Below are 20538 nucleotides of genomic sequence, written 5' to 3'. Positions count from 1 at the left end.
AATTGTTATGTAATTTGTTATGAAAAGATCTATTTAAATTAAAATCAATCATTAATTTAGTAATCCTAGAGGAATTCTATGCTCTTTCTGAGAATATCTTCATCGAATTTTTTTAAAATGAAAGAGCTAGAAATAAAAATATAAGAAAGAAATATATTTGTAGATTTTTTTCACTCGCAGTTTTTTTTTTAAAACAATTTTTAAAACAATAAAAAATCAGTTTTCTCAATTTAAACTCAAAATAGTCTCACAATCAGTAACAAAACAAGGCAACACTCTCAAAGTCATCAAAAAACAGCGAAAGTTACATGTTTCTAAAGTATAAAATATTTGAGAAATTATTCTAATTTTAAGCATTCTTTTACTTGTGGTGTTTTGTCAATTTCCAACCGATGTTAAAAACTTGATGTATTTCCGGCTTTCAACTTTTAAAATGCTGTTAAAACATTGGACTTGCAAACTCTTAATTCACTTTTTTGCTTTTTGTTCCCTGGCACATTAAGAAGCAACTACACTATCTATGAGGCAAGAACATCAACACAATTTCGTTACTAATCATAATGAAGGCTTAAAACATTTAAGATAAAAATAAAAAAAGTTAGTTCTTAATCAATTAAGCGTAGCAATTAGACTTACAGTTAGTGAGGCAAAACAGTTGGGCTGGGCTCTCTATAAACTTGTTAATTTGTTTAATGGCAAAGTGGAAAATTTCTTAACTTCTTCGTTAGGGAAGGTGTAACAACTTTTTGGCCAACAAATTGGCGTCATATTTTCTATATTTCTATGTAGCTTCTCTTTTTTGTAGTATCATCTTTTTCCCTTTCAGCAGCAGAAGCAGCACAGCAGTTGGCATCTGTCTGGTTGCTGGCATTATCCTTGCTTTTTTTTCCTTTCCGACTTTCCCTTGCTTTTGGGTGTAAGAGGGATTACAGGCAGGTGCAGGAAATATAAGAAAACTAGCTAGCAGACTTATTACATTACTTACGTTAAATAACCACTTACAAAATGCTCCCAGTAGATGGATAGAGAGGAGTGAGTTGCGGAGAAGATTGAGTGGAGTAAAGTGTGTGAGTGAAGTGGAATGGAGTGGAGTATGAGATGGCGATAATGTTGATTATTAAATCCGCCAAAAGGAAGTCGAGTAAATAGAGTTTCTGAGGCGGAGCCAAACACTTGACAGACTGACGTAGAGACAGTGACAGCTTTTGCGGCTGTTTTCTGGATTTGGTTAGTCGGAATGCCAAGACATGGAGCAATGGAATGCGAATGCAATGGAGTAAAATCAAGGCTACGTGATGGGAAAATATATACATATATATGGTGAAGTGTGTATGCATTGTCTGACTGTACTTTTCAGTTCTGTTCTCTATCATGCATACGAAAATCGAGAAATCCTCTTGTGTAGCGTTTGCCTTTTTCCTTTTATTCTTTTTGATTGAGCTCTGCATGAAATTTGCATTGAGGGAATTGCTTTTAACATCAGGGGATTCGTTGTTGAAACATTAAAGGCAATAGATAGTTACTAGATTTAATAAAACACTATAGTCCACATTTTGCTCTCTCTATCCCCCCCCCCTCTCTGGGTGGTTGGTTACCCATCTTCTATGCTGTGCTTCTGCTGGGGGGAATCTAATATGGCAGAAAACCCAATTAAAATTTCCAAAAAGCAGCAACAAAGCCGAGTCAGAGTCAGAGTCAGCGTCAGCGTCATGGCCAGGATAACTGCAAATAATTCTGTTTACGCTAACCAAGACAAGTTTAATCTCATCCCGCGAATGCAGCTGTGAGCACAGACAGAGCAGACCCAACAATATTGTTCAAGAACATGTACATATATACATATATACTCAGTCATATATATATATGCAAATATTATCAATGAAGTTCAGCTCAGAAACATTAATTCCAAAAAATTGTTTTTTTTCTATTTTAGAGCAACAAAACCTAACTGACTTTTACAACAAGTGAGTCAAGAGGAAGCGGAAACGTGTTATTACTGAATAAATTGTTGCAATTTAATTGGGTAAGTTTGAAAAATTTCTTACATATCATTTATTTATGCCATTTTTAACATTTTTTTAATGCATTTCCATTTGCCAATCAGCCAGTTAAAAGTATTTAGGCCATTCGTTGAAATTTTAATCAAAAATCAATTTAAAGATATTTTTATCAATTCTGCAAACATTTCACATTCACAGTTGAAAATTGATTTTTCACAAGTAATTTAATTAGAAGCAGAATTGGTTTGCTGTTCTTAGCCTACTTTTGGGAGTAAGCTTAACAAAAAGAGTATTTAAAAACTAATTCAATTAGTTTTTCTGAAAAATAGTTGCTTGATTGATATGATAAAACTTTATGTGCATAATTTTGATGAAATTTTAAAGTCACAGAATATAAGATGATAAAAATGAGCTGAAGAACAAAATATTTTTAATTCGATTTCTTTAAGTTATTGAATATTATTCAAGAATAGCATTACGATGTATTTTAAATCAAGGCTTCCCAGGAATAATTTGAAAAATCGAAAGATAAGCAAATGAGAATATTTAATGACATGTAAAAAATTATTTTATTATTGAAGCACAAGTTTTTTCTTATAGTTTGTCTTAACATAAAACAATTTGAAACAATATTCCATCTAATTAAAGTTTTTTAGTTAAACTACCAATTAAAAAAAAAGCTTTCCTTTCAAAGAGTAATATCATTTTCTCAGCACTTAAACTTTTGATATATTCATGCTCCTGCAATATTTTGCTGCCAAACTTGTTTACAGAACTAAAAAGATAGTTAACAACTTCTTTGGCTACAAGATACATTAATATACATACATGCCAGTTGGTCATCAATATCGGCCGTAAAATGTGAATTTTATCTATCCTTTAGCTGAACTGACCATAAAGTGTCTGCTACTGGCCAAGAGAACTAATCGTTTGGCAACCATAAAAGTAAAAATTGTCACAGGAGCACAAAAGTTATTGGGCACTAAAAAACAAAAAGGAGGAAAAAAAGCGAAGGGAGATAACAGAAAGGAAACTAACCATATGTGGTTTTGGTCTTCTCGTGGTCGGTGGACTGCACTTTCTCTCTGTGTGCGTGACATCTTAAGTGCATTGCTGTGGATTTAGCTTACGTTTATGGTCCATGTATCCAGCAACATCCAAATAGAACCAACAAAACTGGGCAGCGATGGGAGGCAACATAGTAGTAGAACAAAGTTTCCGTTTTTTACACACATTTTTATTAATTTGGCTAGGCTACCTGCAGTGTGGCTAGTATCCAGAGAGCACAATGTGGTTTTATATGCTCCGCTGGGAAATCTGAAGCTGAACAGGAAACTAGAGTGGGAATTTATGTACAACTAGAAAGAGCAAGTACATATATGTACATACATCTGATTAAGTTGTAAATGTATACATATTTTGTTATGGAAACAAAAAGTTTGAAACGCAGCTGGATATATTTAACTATTGGCTAACAGATGCAGACTAGAATATTCAGTCTACTACCTGAAATTATATATTTAGTTAGCTCAAGAGCAGTTAAAATGGTACTGAGCCAAAGAGACTTCTGACTAGTTTAAGATATACGATTAGGAATCTTCTTTGTTTTTATCAACAATGATAAATGATAGGCCAATCATTTGTCAACAGCTTAACTGAAGCTTGACTCATGAGACCTTTGAGTTACCTTGAGTTTTTAGACGTTTTTTTGTCGGTATGTGGCATGACATTACCCTTTTTATACCATACACCCATAGGGTGAAATGGTATATTAAAGTCGCCAAAATGTATGTAACAGGCAGAAGGAAGCATCTCCGACCCCACAAAGTATATATATTCTTGATCAGGATCAACAACCGAGTCGATCTAGCCATGTCCGTCCGTCCGTCCGTCCGTCCGTCTGTCCGTATGAACACCTAGATCTCGGAGACTATAAGAGCTAGAGCCACCATTTTTTTTATGTAGACTCGTGTAGTATGTAGAGTGATCAAGTTTATTTCAAATTTTTGCCACGCCCATTTCCGCCCCCGCAATTTAAAAAAAACGTTTATCTCAAAAACTATTCTAGCTAGAGACACCATATTTGGTATGTATATTCGCTTAGTAAATGCACACATTTTGTATGTATAAAAATTTTGCCACGCCCTTTTCCGCGCCCGTAATTTGAAAAACTTGATTATCTCCCGTATTTTTTTACCTTATGCAATCAAATTTGGCACACTTAAATTTAATACTAATATCTATCAAAATACCAAATTTGATCAAAATCGGATAAAAAACAGTCGAGTTATGCATATAAACGTTTTTCCATAAGGCCGGAGTTGGCCGTTGGCTGGTGGGGGCGCTAGGGTGCTAGTATGATTGAGTGAGCGAGATACTAAGATATGCTTGTAAGAAGCATGTGAAAATGCTTGAAATATTTGCTTTACTGGTGTATGGTATACCAAAGTCGGCGAGACGACTTACTTACTTCATTGTTAATACTTTCACAGTGACATTCTCCTAGCCCTTTTCTAACAATTAACACCAACGGAATTGAGTCTGTACAATATAAAATTAAGCTATTTATGCTAATTCGTACGACATTTGCTGGCAGGTTTTCCTTTATTTTTTTGGTAAAGTTGTTTGTTCTCTGTCTAATTAGCTGACTCAGCTGTCTAGAACTTTTGCAGCTTGTCTATCAACAAATGCTACTAAGCAGGACAGTTGTTGCATCTGAGGTGAAAGTCCCGACACTAATTACATCCTGGATATACAAATGAAAAATCGATAAAAATATTTATCAGACAAATTGAACAGGAATGCATTTTTATTGATCATGAAATAGGTTTTCCGTTTCATTAGGTGTCTTATATTAAATTGAGTTTGCTAGTTAATATTATGTGCTTAGATTGAGCAAGTTTAATATCACTTTAATATGCCATCCTTTATGTTAGTTAATCTCCACCTTTTTTTATATCTTCTGTTTCTCACTGACAGAATCAAATTGTGGATAAAACAAGGTGCTTAAAACACAACCTATTTTCTATTGATATTTTAAGATTAATAATTTGTACATAGAAAAGTGGAATATATTTACTCTAGTAACAATTGTCTTATCATTATTTTGTCACATTGAGAATCAAAGTTTGTGAACGGCCAAATAATTGGTAATAAACACAAATCAAAAAGAGCAAAAGTATCGAGGGGCACTAAAAATCATGTCGACACATGCTAAAAATATAATTTGATTTGTTTTTTTACCACATTTAAATAAATTGGATTAGAACAACTTATTATTATGTTACTCCCTGAAATACTTTTTCATTTAAGTGGTTTGAGTTGTTCATTAAATCATAAATCCAAAACTATCGCGTGATGAAAGCTTTTAATCAAAACGAAATGAAAGTAAATTGCATTATATATCATTAGAATATAACATTATAAGTTTTCTACACCGTCAAATTAAATGAGTTTTTCTCAGAAATAAATCGATGGCAACTTTTAAACTAAAGTTTTTCAAAGTGCACAACCAAAACCAGGATATATGACATTTTCTGTAAAATAATCGGCTGAATGTATTTTATATTTGCTCTATTTATGATAAGGGGAAAAGGAAGAAAATATATTTTCGCATTATTAGATTTTTTGCACATATTTTACAATCTCTTTACGGGTTCCCTTTTTCTTTGTTAGCAATTCATAAGTTTATATTCCATTTCTTTTCGCATGTATGGCCAAAGTAGCTTAAATTATAGAAACGAAAGCTGATTTATTGACAGACACACACACACACACAGTCATAGAAAAGGAAGGAGCTGTGGCAACAAGGACACTAACAGAGCACGTTTTCACTCTTGGGGCAAAAAGGGCAAACCAAAATATATACCAATAATATAAGAAAGAAATGAGAAAGAAGACTACAAACTAATAAAACATTCTTGAAAAAACTTCTACAAAGTTCAGGTCACGAAAATTATCAAATTTAATTGAATTGTTTAACATTCTGGTATTATAATAAATTCTAATGGCTGATGGTTGATATTTGGTTGTGGTTGTTGTTTTGGTGGTGTTGTTACTGTTAATTACATTAACCCAAAATAACCACAATTCGAATTGTTCATACAAAAGGAAATTGGTTTACGCCCAAGCCTCTGCCTGCCACTTCAATATAATAGGCAATTTGTATGAAGGAAGGTGTTGAAAATGACCTGGGCGTTCGGTCTCTAGTTGGAAGGGGAATGGGCTTTGCGGTGTGGGAAAGCAAAACTGAAATTTTCCCAAAAAATACGGAAACCGAAACCGAAACCTAAAACCAAAACCAAACTTATTATCCGCATCAGTTGTACACACACGTACAGCGTGACTTGGCGCAATAAAATCTTATTAGAGGCCATGGTCCTGGACCAAGGACGAAGAACCAAAAGCGATTTTACAAATGGCATACACAGAGAATAGAGGACCATGGCAATGGAAATGGTACTGCGACTGGGCCATGGACAACTATAGGAAAAATAGGGATATGGACACACGGAGAAGAGAGAGAAAAGAGAGAGGAATGGTAGAGAGTGTAACTGGGACTGGGAATTGTATGTCGTTTGCCTTAAGGGTATGGGGAAAGACCGTAATAAAATATAAAAAAAGGAAAAATATTGCGCATACGCCGCATTGCCTGCTGAGTGTCTCGGGCAAGTGGAAAGAGACGGTGCAGAAGCAGGGGGAGGCAGTGCGGGTATGAGGCTATTAATAATATATCGCTGCTTCCGCTTAGCCTTCGCCTTCATTGCTATCTTTCTTCTCTTTTTTTGCTTGCATTCTCTTTCTCTTTTTCCCTGTCTCTGTCTCTCTCTCTGCTGCCAAGTGCTATAAACCGTTTAGCAACATCCGCGGCAGAAACAACAAAAAAAAAGAAGAAAAGAAAAGGGAACCAGAACGGAAGGGGAAATACGAAAAGATAGACTCGGGTAATGGCAACTTTTTTTCTTTCCATCATTCTCATTCCTATTCTTAGTCTTTCTTTCATTTCTTTTATTTTCTGTTGCTTTCTTTTCAACCACTTGCCCTGGGTATTTACATAAGTATAACAATTTAAGGGGTCATTAATGAGGGTTCATTTGCTTCATTTCAAGGGTCTAATTGAGGTAATCAATCGATTTAACATTTACTTTAATCTCTTTACTTCCTTCTTTTCGGTTAAATTCATTTCGCATTTGCATTGCAATGCCGTAGAGAAATTTAATCAAAAATCTATATTTACAAATATGTCTTTACAACCCAAAAAAACTCACACACATGAGTAAAATATTGAACAATGGCAACAAAAACTTTGCCGACAGCTAAACATGACTGCCATATTTATCCCAAGACTACCTCTCCCACTCCCATCCATCCATCTATCCCTTCCCCCATTCACCACCTTTTGCCTTATTTTTGCAACAAAACTGTGCAAAAAGTTTTGCCAATAAATGAAAATAGGAAACACAACACAAGGGATAACAACAACACCAACAAGAGCAAGAATAAGAACAAGAACAAGATGTTGAAATAAGTTGTCAAGCAAACGCTCTTCATCTCCCTCTCAATCTCGAACTATATAAACAAGGAGTGGTCTGGGAATGGGAATGGGAATGGGCATGGTAAAGAAGGAGAGATAGAGAAGAGAAGGGGAGGGATTGTAGGTTGTGGAGTGGAAGTGGTAGTTGAATTGAAAATGGCGGCTGTCTTCGATAAGCACACACAACATTGATAAACATGCTCATTCACCATTCAGCAACATTCAACAGAGACGAACTCATGCAATAACCAAGCAATGGATGGAGTAGAAAAAAAAGGACGACAATGTCGGAGACTTCGTTGTAGCAGCCACAGCACCAGCAGCAGCAGCAGCATCAGCGGCAGAGCCACCGAGGCGGATGCCACCAAGGCAACCAACGATGACAATGGTCACAAAACTGTTTTGCTCGGTTTGACAAAGCGATTGTCGTATGGGAAACAATAGTATACACTGTGAGAAGTTATACACCTTCTTTGCCTTTATTCAAAATTCTCATGGAGTGTTATAAATGATGAAATATAAAAGATAAAGTTGATTTTTAAAATGCACAAAATGTATATATATATAAAATGTAGTTCAGATTTATAATTGCCAAAGAGCAAAGAATGTAATTTGACTTATTAGCCATATTTTAGCCATCTTTTATAGATGAAATGTCAAGTATAAAATTACTTCTAGTAATTTTAATTTAATTTCACTAAAAATAGAACTGCTGGTATATTTTCCAAAAATTTTTGAACAATTTGATTTTTAGCCGCTTAGCTCCTCAAGTAGTTTCTTTCACGAATGAAAAGTAAAATCATATTTTTTGGAGAGAGACACTTTGTGAAAAAGAACTTAACATATACTAAATAACTAAATATGTAGTTATTTGGTTTTTGAAAATGTTACATTTGAAAAAATATTCTTAAATATTTTATCCTGCTAAGTCTTTAAAGGTATATGATTGTAATTAATTCAGTATCTTTATCTTTGTCTTATGAGGACTTAGTGATTAAGAGGCAGAGCTAGTTGGATATATAAATGTAGTTTTGTTTTTAAATTTAAAGTATTTGTTGAATCTTCCTTAAACTAAAGCTTAATATAAATCACATATTATTCGTCTGTCATTTCTTTTAACTTGAGTTTAATTACTTACTCGTGGCATAACCATCTGAATGTGCTTGCAGTTTTACAAATTTTGACTTGAAATTAGTAAAGGATACTTACTTTGATAAAAATAATTGTATTTTTTATTAAATATACCTATAATAATGTAAACCTTATGTAAGACTTTTTATTGAACAAACCCCATTGTGTAACTTTTCGAAAATTCATAAGAAACTTTTTAAAAAGTTTCAGAAGCTGGCCTAGCTTGTAATCTATTAATTACAAGTTGCAATATATCTAATATAGATTGTTTAAAAATACGTCCGAAATACCTACATATATAGTCCGGCCAATGTTCAAAGTTATGTGAACTGTGAACTGCGAAAAATGTTAGGTAAATTGTTCCCATGTTACCACATCTTCTAGTTGGTTCTGAACTATTGTTCAATCGCTCTTTTCCCCCAAAAACTAATTGACTATCAGTCAGCAGTTAAGAGCCTTTCGACTCTCGACTCTCCTTTTAATCCTTGGCAGGATTAAAACGCATTCCTTCAGAGTCTGTGTCTTTCTGCCTCGTTTCGAATCATTATGCTGTAGCTGCTGATGTTTTTACACTTTTTTTCTGTCGCTCTCCTTGTTGTCTTCTCGTTTGCTTCATGTATAGTGTCCTTAGGCGTACTTGGGTCTAGGCAGACGCAGCATTTCGTTGCCATGGACGCATAATGGTGGCTGTTGCGTGGCTCCTTTTTGCCGATACAGGACTAATGGAGGCATCGTTTTTCAGTTTACCAAAATGTGATTTCAGCTTGATGAAGTTCAATAACACAGATTTCATTTTCAATAGCAACAAGAGGCTTGTTTTCGATTCAATATCAATTTACATTTATAAACATTTTATTTTTATTTTTTTTTTGTATAAGGAATAATAAATATTAAATCTAAAAAAAACAATGTTGAGTTTTAAATTTATAGATGCGATGCCCAGAGCAACATTTGTTTATCGAGAAATATTTGCAGCTGTTCGTTTTTCCTGAAATATTTTTATTTTAGCTTTCACTTTGAATAAAAGTTTAATAAACATTTTAAAAATGTTTCAAAAATATCGGTGAAAAGAAGCATGGATGGTGTACACTTTTTTGTCATTTTTAAAGTTTTAGTTCGAAATAAATTTTGGCAAATCTCATACATAAATATCAGTATGGGAAGAAGAAAGATTAAAGATTGAATAACATTATACGGAAAATGCTTTCATTTTTTTCACGATTTTAGTTCTTGTCCAAAACATAATTCATGTGTTTCCGGAATTAATTCCCTGAGGGTTTTTGACTGTTGCTTTCTTGTGTGTGTGTTACATAATTGTGTGTTCCCACGTTGTTATACATTAATTTATATTTATCAAGATAAATGAGCCCTTCTGGAGGTCGGTCACCCATTTGAAGGGTCCTTCTGATATGCTCATATTTAACACATAGAGATTTATGGTTTAAAGCCAAGTTTAAATATTAAATAAGAATTATAAAATACATAAAACTACATGATCTATCTAAATCTAAGCCTTTCCTATTACTAACAGTGTAGGCAATTGAACTCCAAGCATTGTTGTTAGTCACATTTAGGGAGTAGCACATTTTCTCACTTTTCTAATATCCTGCACACGTCGTCGCTCTGTGACTTTTTCACTGTCAATAACATTTGAGTTACAGCAGCAGGAAAAGCTTCCTACAGCAAGAGACAGAAAATAATCACGAAAGTGACAAACAGAGGGAGTGACAGAGACAGGGAGGGGAAAGTCAACTGATAGGATTTTTCACGCCTATTCACCTGTGGCACCACGCAACAAAAGGCATATACTCGCATGTTGAAACGTATCTCCTCCCTGGAGGTCCTGGGCTAAAATGGAGTTCAATGAACTGCTTCGTTGTTACAACTTTAATCGATTGCCCGTGCGTTAGTTTTTCTGGTTTTTGTTGTTTTTCTTGATGCTGGCATAAAACTTTTTATATTAACAACACAAACAATAGGCACAAGTTTGACGTTCATTTGATAACATTTTATTAGCATCAAGTTACGGCTGTCTGAGACATGACTTGACAGCACAATTGAGTGCCACTGGCATATCCTGAAACACACTCTTACAGGACAGAGGGAAGTTGTGTGTGAGTGTGTGTCAGGTACATCTCTTATGGCTGGTTAGTGTCTGCCACTCTAGATTATGAATACGAAAGCCACAACAAACTAGACTAGAGATTTATAACATGTGAGGGCCAGGACATAAAACATACAAAAGCAACCAAGTAAGTTACAATTGCAACTATGTGGAGATTGCACACTGACTGACTGACTGACTGACAGAGAGACAACCAGCAAACAGAAAAGACATTGTAATTCACTCTAAGAGAGAGTGTCTGTGTGTATGTGTGAGTGTCTTGTATGCTCAAATTCAATTAAGTCATTCTAGCTGAAACTCATGTGAATTCTAAAGAAATTAAAACTAATAAAGCAATAAAGAAACTGTATGCAAATTACAGTCTTGATATTACAAATAAAATATCTTAAATACAGTCTTAAATTTAAATCTCTCTAATGGGGTTTAGAGCATAGGGAAAATTCTACATGTTATATAAATCTCAGCAGCAATTTTGCTCTGAATTGTGGTGAGATATTGTTACATAATTCAAATCTTGCAAAATACTCTGCTTAAAATTGTTTTCAAGTCAGCTAGACACTACTCTACAATGGACTTACATATTAGGCATAATATTAAAATGCTAAACGATATAAGTTTCCATTTTACCAATGATTTGAATGATGGATTTATGTATTCTTGGTAATCACATATAAGCCAAATAAATCAAAGGGCATAATTTTTAAGAAAATAAAGTAAAATGAAGAAGAATGCTTTACATCTTTTATATAACCAATAAGCTTTGAATTTACTTTGGATCAAATATCTAGGATAGCTGTTATTGGGTGGTGGCAAATTTCTTGGAATGACATAAAAATGTATATCTTTAATTTTTCCCTCAAGAAATGTCAAATAACTAAGCTAGATTACTCAACAACAGTTTATCACTTAAATGAAAATTTACTTCTAGACACAGTTTAGTTACATATATTATAAAATATAAATAATTCAAGATTCGGTGCCCACGATGGAATTTTTCTTAAATCGGCACTACTAATAAACATAGGCAAATTGTAGTTCTTAAGTTAGTATGAGTTAGTATGAATGTGAACTGAAATCTTATTATAAAAAGAGAGTAAATTATACAAAATTCTGCAGTCCTTGGTACATGAGTTGTCTAAGTGGCCCAGTCATTTAGGCAACTGAACAACAAGGATCCGGGTTCGAATCCCAGGCTAGTGTATGGATGTAGTTTTCGTCTAAGCCGAAGGCCTAGTTGCCAGTGCATATGTTAGGTTGATAGTTTACTACAACGATATCTTATACTTATAATTATAATAATATAAAATTCTTTTCTGCATTTAATTAGTTTAAAAGCAATTTGCCTTTTTAGCTTAATATTGACTCATCTGTGTATTTATCTTCCTTTAACTATTTTTTTGGGCCTTTTGGTATGATTTCTTTCTGAATGACGCTCAAGGGACCGACGATTTTCGTCCTTATATCCGAAAGACGTACTAACCGAAAGCCCTTTCATAAAAGTTTGTATAGGGACCAACCAATCACTCATCAAACTTTAATCGCTATAACCGGAAGGACGTTATAAGTGTTATAACCGGATTCTACTGTGTAAATTTGGTAGAAAAGATAAACGGGAATGCAATGAAAACTTTAACTGAAACTGACAACTTTCATATTCATCAAATTTTAAAAATTATTGCCTATATGTTCTACTAATTACATTATAAACGATTCACATAAATAAATTCGCTTTTCACAGTTAAAATCAAATTACAATATAAAAGAAAAACTTGCCATAAAATATTTAATTACTTTGCCAAATCACAAATAAATTTGTCTCTCAAAGTTGTTTTTATTGTTAAGTTCTTTATTGGTTGAAACTCTGCCCTGAATGTGGTAAAGATAAAGTTCTCGTATTTCATAATTTTTTCCTCTTACTCTTAACCAAATTAAATTGGAATTTAATTGGAAACTTGAGACTAAATTGCATATTGTCAAGAGATTTTGAGAAATAGTTATTTTGAAATTCCTTATGGCATATTGTTTATCTGTTAGGTGTTTGCGCCACAACAAATTCTTTGGTTTTCCTTTTTGCCTTTGAATGAAATGAAAAACTTTTGATTAGCTTCAATTTGACTTTGCGGTTTTGCTGGTGAATTTGGTTTGTTTTGTTGTGGCTTTCTCTGCATTTCTCTCTGTAGTTGTAGTTTTGCTACATTTGTTATTTGATTAATTGGCGTTGCTCATCAGATGCAGTCACTCAGTTTTAGTTTCGTCGTTCAAAAAGATGCTGACCTTCGGCCGGAGTTTTCGTACCGCGGAGAATCTATGTAGTAAAAACGTAAACAAACACTTGTACACCCCACTTGTCGAACGCTCCACCTCCCTCCCAGTTCCCTCTCTTTTTTTGGGACTCTATTCCTACTTGTGTCTGCGTCGGCTAGGTCGGGTCCATGGGGAGAGTGGGAGAGAAAGCGAGTGAGCTTTATTCTCAATTCTCTCATTCTCTGTCACGCAGGCGCAAGCGTTAAATTACTCAAAAAGTTCTCCAAGCTTTCGCTTATTTTTCGCATTGAGTGACGTCAGACCCCTCCCCCTTCAGAATGGAATAACGATGAGGAGAATGCCAAGGACTCTGCTTCGGCTGCAGAGCGCATTGGATGAAGCGCTCCTTCAGTGCCATTCGAGATATTAGCCAAGTGAGACAGAGCCAAACGTCGCGGCACCCAAAAATAAAAAGAGACAAGAAATAAAAAAATAAAAATAAATATTTGAGCAAAAACAAACAGCAATGTGAAACTGTTGGCCAAACTCGAACTGAATGAAATCATCTAACAAATTAGCCAACAAAAAGAACAACAATGGTCGATAGAGTTGACTTTGCACTTTAAGCCAACAAAAAGGTAAATTTCTAACCTAAAACAGAAAGGCAAACAAAAACAAAAACCTAACGACCGCAGGACAAAACACACAACACACTCACACACACATACAGAGGCACACGCACTCAAACAAGAAAACACTGCGAAATTCGGTCAATATTTAAGCCTAAGAGTGAATGTGAATGTGTTTGTCTGTAAGTGTGTGTGTGAGTGTGTTTGTGTGTTGAAAAAGTGGGAAATTTTCGGCATTTTCTTTGCGCTTTGTTATTTGGTTGGCAACTAAAACGAAAGGAAACCTTTTTCCCTTCTGCATCTTGCCTTCCTCACTGCCTCGCCTCGACTTGGCTCGACTTTCTGCGCCTCTCTTAAATCTGTGTCAGCGAATAAATTACGCACTATTTTAACATTGAATGCGACTCATGAATAACTCATGCGGCGGCAGGTGTTTCCTTTTTTTTGGGCACGAAGAAAACATTTAAAAATTCAAATTGATGGATTCTTTGAAAAAACTAAACGGAAAGCAGCAGAAAACCGTTTAAACAATTTAACAGCCATTTAATTTGTTTAACAAATTGATGGGCATATATATTAATTTTCTAACTGATTGATACTAATGGGCCAACCACATGTGTAACTGTCATCATGAACATGCGACAATTGACACGGAAATGTCCGCTAACCAACCACCCTCACCCCCCGAAAGAGCACCTAATTGTTGGTAATTGCAGACGAAACTCTTCAGTGTTAAACAAATCGTGAATTCATGCAAATGATATATTAATTTCAATGTTAATATATTGTATAAACGTATATATTTGCTTGAAATAGTTGTAGAAACATATTCATTTAATGCATTCAATGGTTAAAAGGGTAACAAAGTGATATATATCACATGCATTCTATTACAATTATATGTTACGCATACGCCATGTGTGTTGGTATGTAGGAAGTCGCTGAGCAAAGGCGAAGCGTAATAAATCGCACGACAATAATTTACAGCCAAGCGGGAGAGAGTGTGTGTCTGCGAGAGGACCGCAAACTGAAAAAGTAAGGCTATTAAGTAAGGCAAAGGACTTAAAGTATTTTCATTTTGTTTTCCCGTATTATTTTTGTTGTTGTTTGCCATGTGTGCACACAGCATGAATGCCAGAGAGCCTACGCCCAAAGGAGACCAAAAACCGTGACGTAGAAAGGAGACAGGAGAGTCTTTTCCTTTTTCCTGTTCTTGCTGTTGTTGCAGTTTCTTGTTTCTTGCCACATCAACAACAACAACTACAGCAGGAACGAAAACTCACTTAGTAGCTTGCCACACACACACACACACACAATCACACACACACATGCATCCTGCAAAACATAAGCTCAAGGCAAGACTAAAAAACAACTTCGCCTCAATGTCATTATGTGTAAATTTTTAATGTGTTGGCGACAACATTCAATCTACCCCCCTTCTACCCCCCTCTCCGCCATTTTCATGTCGCACACTCTAGCCAAAAAAAAAACAAGGAAGAAAAGTAGGTTATCAAATTGTGTTCAAGTTGACTGCTGCTGCAGCTGCTGCCACTGATTTCTCAAGCAAAAAACTTTTACTTAACTAGTAGCAAAAAAAAAAATATGCATAATACTCACACACACAGACACACACACCCAGTTCATACACATTTTAATGGGAAAACCATTTACTCAACAGCAACAACAACACAAAAAATGTGTGTGGATGGAAGGAAAAGGCCAAAAAGGGTCAGGAAAATATTTTAAATGTTTTTCTAGCTGCTGCTTCTGGTTGTGTGTTTTTTTGGGCAATTGGGTCAAGCATTTTTAGTTCGCGCCTAACAAAAATATTTTTGAAGCATGCCAGGCGATATCCTCGCACCCAAGAACCCTGCTCATTCCCCTCTCTTCTACAAAGCACCGACAACTTAAGCTGCATTTATTTTGTTTAATTAAAAACACAAATCCAAGTTGGTTGCTTCTTGTTGTTGGTATTGTTGTTTGCCTGCCACTAATTAATTGCAAACTAAATGGCAGCCAGATAGAGGAAAAACAAACAGAGAAAAAGACAGAGAGAGAAAGAAAGAGAAAAAGAGTGTGCGAGGGAGAAGGAACATAAACTTTATCTGCTGAAATCTAAAATTTTGCCACATGCCAGTTGGTGGTTTAGATGCAAACTAACAGACAGTTGAAAATAGGGAGAGAGTTAAAAGAAGAGTTCACTTTGTTGGATTTTTTCCCTAACCAAAAAAAAAAAAATAAAGGAAACCGTTAAGCTTCTGCTTAAGCATTTGCATTTAAATAATCCTAGGTTGTATTTTCTAATGATATTTACCTACTTGTGACATTTGACATGCTACATCCATCAAAGTCATTTCAAATGCCCAGTGTACCCAGGCTTAACTAGAGATTTTGTTTATGTGATAAATCTGGGTTAAATGGAGGAGTCAACCAGGAAATTAATACGAGAAATGGTGAGAGAGAAAAAAAAAAGAAAAGTGTGAGTCATACGCAAAAGGCTTATAACCAATTTATGAGTCAGCCAAAGGCTGAGAGAATTTCATTTGACTTTTAGCAGAAATTTGATTACACACACACACACACACACAAACGAAACAGCAATGGCAACATCAGATGAATCCAGGCCAAATGACAGGGTCATTGAATTGGATGAGCTTCACATCGAATCCATTCGATTCGATTCATCTCGATTGAATTGGATTGGTGGGGGGCGGGGTGGACTGTATATTGAATGGCGCCATTAAATTCTCACTTTATCGCTCTCTTGTTTGTTTCCCCTTCAACGTTTGGTTGTTTGCCGCAGTGTAAATCTGTTAATTCAACTTATTAATTTTTCAATTGAATTCGCACTCTCGATCTCGCAGCTGTCAATGTCAACTGTCAGCTAAATGACAATCCAAATGACACTTGGTCAAATAACTTTTTGGCGATTCAGCCGTTCGCTATTCATTTGCCAGACGCAGAGAAACAATTTGAAAATTGATTCAGATTAAATTAACATATTGTCTTGGCTTAAAGAGTTTGCGTGGTCTTGCCTTGGCAATTTGAATTTCAATCGTTTTGCCAACTCGTTGACTTCTGTTAATGACACGGAACTTAAAAAGGGAAAATAACAAAACAAATTGTCTGTAGACTTTAATCACCAAAATCTTTTATCTATGGCAATTTTAATTTCAATCAAACTTTCGTATCGTCTCAAACTTTAAGCGAAGTGAAGTGAAGTTTATAATTTAATAAACAAATTTGATAAAAATTGTTCATATACAATAATTAAAAAGCAATTTTCAGCAATAAAATCCTTTTTTTTTTATAAACAATTTTATGTTTTAAAAGACTTGTCAAAAATACTTTTATTGTGATAAATTGCAATGATTTTGTTTTCTGTTGTCCCATGAGTCTTATTTTTGTTGTCACATGGAAATTTGTTTTTAATTAAGATAGTTTTTAAGCCACTTATTTATTTATTTGATAATAGTCACAAAGCTAAGACTCTGTCTTGGATTTGGCTAACAATTTATAAGTTGTGTGCCGAGAAATGTTTTTGGTAGATTAAACAAAACAGCAAAAAGACTTGAACGTCTTTACCTTAACTTTGGAAGTGAAAAGTTCTTCCATAATAATAATAATCTGCCATAAGCATATTAGCCCAACTTTTAATTACATATATGTAAATGCAGAGTTTTTTTCTTTCTGAAATGAAAACTATTTTGTTCAACTAGTAACAAAAAAATGCTCACAGCTCCTTTCTTAAATTTTCAGTAGATATTTTAAAGAGATTTATGTGGTTAAACATAATTTAGTATTAATCCGCTGTAAATTTTATTCAATTAAATGAATTTTTATTTTGAGTGCTTTCTAAATGTTGTTTGACTAAAAAAAAATAGTTAAAAAATATTCAACTGGCTCATAATTAAATAATTAATAAACAGAAAAAAACTCGGTTATTTTTTTAAACAACTTTCGATGGCTGTTAGTCTATGATTTCACATAAACTTTCTGGCTTATGGTAAAGATCAAGAAAATGTTAAAATTTCTACACTCTGCAATAAAATAGTTAATTAATGCCTAGCACAATTAGAGAGACTAAAAACTTTTATATGATAGTATTAAGTAGACACCTTAAGAGCTTTGCTAAACAGCGCCGCAATCAACATAATCCGCCTTTCGCGTAGAAGGGCATGTTCGGAGGCAATCAGCTAAACATACGACTTTTACGAGCTACTTACCCTCAACCAGAATATCATTAAGCACTTATTATTAAAGCCCGCACACTCCCAATAGCACTTATCGGGCATTAATCCACAAAAATGTAGCAAGGAGTTCGTCAATTACCATGAAACTGGCAAGCAAGTAGAAAATAAATAAAATAAACTTCTTTGCAACAAAAACTTTGGCTTTTAGTTCACTAATCGATTAGCTATATATTTTAGCTTCGATAAACTTTATTTATATGAGTAAAAACCTTTTTAAAATCAAGGATTATGACACTTTCAAAAAAATGTAGCATACATTTTTGGGCAATGCTTGCTAAGAGGAAATTTTTCATTTACTTTGTCCAATTTGAGCTTCAGCAAAATGTTTTTCCACTTTCTGGTCAATTTCTGGCCACTTTTTGAAAATTGTTTACTGAGAGAGAGAGAGAGAGGGAGACTTAGAAGAGGCCAAGCTAAACTTGTTTGCCAACAAACTCACACATACACACACTCATTTTACAGGATAATTGAATAAGAACCGCAACTACATAAGCAGCAAATCAAATATATAAACAAACCATCCAAAGGGATGCAAAAAAAAAAAAACCAGAAGAAAACAGGTCAAGTATGGCAAGTTGAACTTGCTGATGGGACGCAAACAAGGCGATTACTTTGAGCTGTCTATGTATATGGAAATGTGTGTGTGTGTGTGATATGTGTAAAATTGTTGGCAAACTGCATACACTTGCAGTTGAGTGAACAGATTCTGGATGCTTGCACACCAACAACATCTGTCTTTGACATTATGAGTGAGAGTCAGTCTTTTGAAAAACTTTCTCGAGTATTTCTAGTTAGTCGGTGTGTGTGTGTGTGTCTGTTGTGTTGGTGAGAGCTGCATAATCATAATCGTTTCCTGTAGAGCAAATGTGTCTCCTCAACTTTTACTTTACTGCCACTGAAAGCTAATTAAACAGTTTCCAAACAAATTTACCAAAGTCAAACAAATTTTGTGGTCCAAGTCCATCAACATGAAAAGAATCGCTGGTCAGGGGGAAGAGAGCAAAACTTTTATTTGACAAACCAAAAGAAAAAAAAAAAAAAACCAAAAACTAGGGAGAACAAAAACTTTCATTGACTAATCTTCTACTAATTTTTTATTTGTTTGGATATGGGGTTGCGATAGCTTTGTTTAGCTTGCCTCATAGATTTCTGATAATTTCTGCAAATATTTCCGCTCTCTGATTGTTTGGCGTCGTCGGTTTACTAGTTTATTGTGCTTTGATAAAATCTTTTTTCGGTCCTCCAAGAACTCACAATTTCGCAGCCAATGTCCTATCATATCCCGGTTGATGTGATCTCTTTGCTTCACCCATTTATTAACTTTCATACGATGATTATTAATGACAAATAATTTGACTTTGTCCCAATGTTTACTTAGTTTTTGCACTCTCTGTTGCTCCAAAAATTTGCGGCGCTTATCGACTGTCTCATATTTCTCCTCTAAAGCGTGGAGAGTGCAACGGGAGCGATGGGAGAGCCTTTTTTGTAGACTCCTGGGCAGATTATCCGTTTTCGTCTGTTCGCATTCGATAACATAGGCTATATTTTCTGTTGGCAATGGACTCAAATCGTCTGTTTGTGGAAACTGTGGTTCACCACGACCACCATAATCTATCAAATCTTGATATGAAAACATATTTCACAAAAATTTGTAATATCAAAAATATAGAGAAAACTATGAGAGTGTGTGAGTTTTGAGTTCTATGGGAATTTTGTTTTCAAATTTAACTATTCAAATAATAAATTTCGAATAAATTTCCATGGCAATTATATTTTTTTAGTTATATTGTTTCAGGCACTTTATTAATTTAAAACGTTTTGCCTACCATAAATTTTCATTTAAGACCGACAAAAAGTTTCATGTTATTATTATTTTTTATTATTATTATGATTAAAGTGGCCCATTCTATCCACGCAGCAATCATAAAACACATTAGTATTTTCTCCCTTGGCCAGGGCTTAAATGATATGTACCCCCCAAACACACAAAACTGTTTCTCCACCTGTGTGCTCTTTCACCCGGACATATGTATAAAAACACACACACATATAGGTAAAAGGTTATTTTTTCGTGTGTGTGTGTGTGTGTGTGTGTGTGGCTTTCAGTCAAGGTGCAAGTCAGCTTTACGCAAAGTCTGTGGCCAGGTTGGTACAACGAGAAAGGCTTAAGCCAGGCATTTGAGTATGAGTTTTAGTCCTTTCATTTATGTTTGTGTTTTTCCTTCTGTTTTCGGTGTATTTTTTTTTTTTGTTTTCTTATTTCTCGTTTTAGACATGCATTTACATCATGAATTTGGCAAAAACATGAACAACCACAACTTATTTTTCGGTCTATATGCTTTTCTCTGTGTTTGCTTGTTTGTTTGTGTCTGTTTACTGGTCGGTCATCTCCGCTTTTGTAGTTAGTCTTAAAAGCGGATTAAAATTTAAGTTCAGGCAAACTGAAGTTGAATTTCAACATGACAGAAGTAGGTAGAAAAGTAGAAAATGAAAATATTTTAAGGGATTACTTTAGAAAGAGTATTGATGTTGGTTGAGTTAATAAAACCAAAAACAAAAAATAAAAAAACAAACAAAAATTATGAAATAGATTACAAAATTTCTTTTATGCAAAATTTATGTA

At 34.5% G+C, this 20538-nt stretch overlaps 1 protein-coding gene across 8 annotated transcripts in view; it reads left to right on the top strand.

Annotated features, from left to right (window-relative positions):
- Nucleotides 1-20538, top strand: part of LOC6638305 (kazrin) — a 54017-nt gene that overhangs the window by 15896 nt on the left and 17583 nt on the right. For 7 of the 8 annotated variants that reach the window (XM_002061236.4, XM_023176559.2, XM_023176558.2 and 4 more), the window contains exon 3: nucleotides 1934-2023. The gene's annotated coding sequence lies outside the window, so the exon portion shown is untranslated. Of the gene's footprint in view, nucleotides 1-1933; nucleotides 2024-13487; nucleotides 13672-20538 lie in introns of those variants that run through there. The other variant, XM_023176555.2, reaches the window with a different exon arrangement.

Source organism: Drosophila willistoni (assembly GCF_018902025.1).
Source record: "Drosophila willistoni isolate 14030-0811.24 chromosome 2L unlocalized genomic scaffold, UCI_dwil_1.1 Seg139, whole genome shotgun sequence".
In the NCBI taxonomy this organism is placed as follows: Eukaryota; Metazoa; Arthropoda; class Insecta; order Diptera; family Drosophilidae; genus Drosophila; species Drosophila willistoni.
The sequence above is the reverse complement of the archived record's forward strand: the minus strand, read 5'-3'. Positions and strand labels throughout refer to the sequence as shown.